The sequence below is a fragment of the Humulus lupulus genome, chromosome 1, assembly GCF_963169125.1.
Source record: "Humulus lupulus chromosome 1, drHumLupu1.1, whole genome shotgun sequence".
Classification (NCBI taxonomy): Eukaryota; Viridiplantae; Streptophyta; class Magnoliopsida; order Rosales; family Cannabaceae; genus Humulus; species Humulus lupulus.
The window spans coordinates 268,098,041-268,100,897 of record NC_084793.1 but is presented as its reverse complement, the minus strand read 5'-3'; the positions used below and the strand labels follow the sequence as shown (position 1 = coordinate 268,100,897).

The 2,857-nt window shown below is 34.4% G+C and overlaps 1 non-coding gene across 1 annotated transcript; it reads left to right on the top strand.

Annotated features, from left to right (window-relative positions):
- The first annotated feature begins 706 nt into the window (after positions 1–706).
- LOC133813752 (small nucleolar RNA R71) lies at positions 707–813 on the top strand. Its single transcript, XR_009884752.1, has one exon. It is a non-coding gene; the product is annotated as a small nucleolar RNA R71 (small nucleolar RNA).
- The last annotated feature ends 2,044 nt before the right edge of the window (positions 814–2,857 follow it).

Below are 2,857 nucleotides of genomic sequence, written 5' to 3'. Positions count from 1 at the left end.
ATAATCACACGTCAATTTAATAAATTCACAAATAAACCAATTATGCCCTCCCGGCACACTAACCAAGGCCCTTAAGCCATATTAGTGATTTTGGGTCGTTACACCTTGTCTCTATCATGAATTGATTTAATTGGTCTAGCTGAATTGTTGGTGGGTTCATTTGAGGAGGTGGTGGATGAGATGGGCGTGAGTTTGGATCATAATATGGTCTTGCATGTAATCCATAAGTTTGTTGATGAGGAGGTTGTTGAGGTGGGTACTGTGGATATTGTGGTTGTAACCCTTGATTATTTTTCCAAGACAGATTAGGATGATTTTTCCAGGCAGGTGTATAGGGTGTATGTCTTGAAAAATTACCTATAACCTGTGCCTGTTCCAAGGGCATATTGTTTACATTTGTTGAGCAACTAGCTATGCTCGGGTATTGTTCATAAGAATGAGATCCTCCACAAATCTCACAACTCATGACATTCTGTACTTGCATTGCTTGCGCGGCGAGACTCCCGCTACTTTCTTATTCTCTCGCTTAGTAGGCCAATTATAATTATTCATAGCCATCTCTTCCAACAGCTCATTCGCTTCATTAGCGCTTTTTGTCATAAACACTCAATAGTGCTTTTTCTGAATCTATAATTTTTTTTGTATCCCCCCCCCCCCCCCCCCTCCCAAACCATTGTAAAAAGTATGAACTAACAACCACTTCTCCATTCCATGATGTGGGCATCTCCTTTGCAATTCCTTAAATCGTTCCCATACAACATAAAAAGACTCCCCATCCAGTTGATGGAAGTTGTTAATCTCTCCTCTAATTCTGGCTGACTTGGCAGAAGGAAAATATTTACCAAGAAACTTCTGAGCCAAATCTTCCCAAGTAAGTATAGAGTTGGCTTGTAAAGAATTTAACCAACTCTTAGCTCTGTCCGTTAGTGAAAATGGGAATAGTCGCAATCGTGCAACATCATTACTCACCCCATTCATTTTAAATGTCGCACATAACTCCAAAAAGTTTGTGATATGTAAATTTGGATCCTCATTTGGTAACCCCCCAAATTGTACACAGTTTTGCACCATTTGAATAATTTAGGGTTTTATCTCAAAATTGTTAGCCTCAACAGTTGGAGGACGAATGCTTGAATGTATCCCCATAACAGTAGGGAGTACATAATTCCTTAATGGTGGATCAACTTCAACGGCATTACCCATATTTTACATTATTGTTGACAGTGTTATTTGCGTTCTCAGCCATGGTAAAGTCCAGCCTTTTCTTTATCTTTCGATTCTTCATACATTTTTTCTCAATATCAAGATCTATTGGTATGATTTCCTTTTGTCTACTTCCTCGCATAGACCAACAATTCCTAAAACACAATATAGTCTTGATCCAAATAAATGTATATTAAACAATAAAAATTAAAAAATTGAAAATTCCAAATTAGAACAAATAACAATTAACTATGATATTGGAAAATATGTATATACGCAAGTGCACGCAATCGATTCAAGTAATATATGATAAGTAAAGTATCGTTCCCTCGAAGACTATCTTCCAAGTACCACTAATTATTCTTTAAATTTCTATTTGGAAACTAAAAATTTTATTTTTAAATTTCGAAATACTTTAAACAAAAACAACTAAATAAAAGATTTAAATCAATATGAAAAAGACCTAGGGTGTTAATTTCATCAACTTTTCATTCGACTAATTGTATTAATCAATTCTAGATTTCTTTTTTTCTATTCTAATAGCAAGTTAACATAAATCGATTCCTATTCTTTTTCAAAATATAAGATCTCAACCTATATGCAGGCTTTCTACATCTCTGTGATAAACTTAAACATATAGAATGCATTAAGCATGTAAACCTAATTACTACATAAGCCATACAGGTACTTTCGTCTAATATGCAACATATGTCTATATAATGATAGCATATTCAATTCTCATCTTTCGAATTTTGAATCAAAATCATTAAATCGAGCAAATATTGATAAAGTATTAACTAGCATTAAACACACATTATATAGATAAGAATAGAGAAGAAAATCAATAGAACATCATAATTCAATTAGATAGAAATCCAAGTGACTACACTAAACCCTAGATAAAAATTGTTTAGTTCATATTAGACATGACTAAATCACAAAAATAATAATTAAAGAACATAAGATTCATAAACTTAAAGAAGAAAGAAAAATATAAAACTACAGAATTACTAGCCTAAGAAACAAAATTAGTCTCTAAAAATGTAATTAAAAACTGACCTAATGACTTAATTAAACCCTAAATAAAAATTTATAGAAAAAAATTAAAAGAATCTGAGTTTTTCCGTGTGCGGACCGCGACTTGGCCTTTTCTGGATCGCGGCCCGTGTATGTTTTGGGGCCTTTTCTTCTCATGTAAAATCTTCAGGCGCCGCGACTCAAGACTCTCAAGTTGCGGCCCGTGTATACGTTTCCCCTTAGCTGAGCCTCTGTTTCCCTCTTGAGTCACGACTTGTAAGCCCAAGTCACTACATTAATTCCTTCCAACAAGCATATGCGCCTCTGACTTCACCTTGAGTCGTGACTCATAAGTCCAAGTCGCGACTTTAATTCAATTTTTTCTCAGATTAGATATTTCAGTTCATCTCCTCATCAAAAAATCATCCTTTAAGCATCCTTAGTATCATTTTTAGTCCAATAACCGCCAAAAGCCTCGTTTTCCCACAATTTTCGCTTCTTTTAGCATTTTTCTAGTGATTCATCACACGAACCTACAACAAAGACAAACAAAAGTGTAATCTTGCACAAAACACACATAAAAACACAAGATGACCACAAAAACACCTTCTAAAATGACCCTAAAATGAAGTTATCA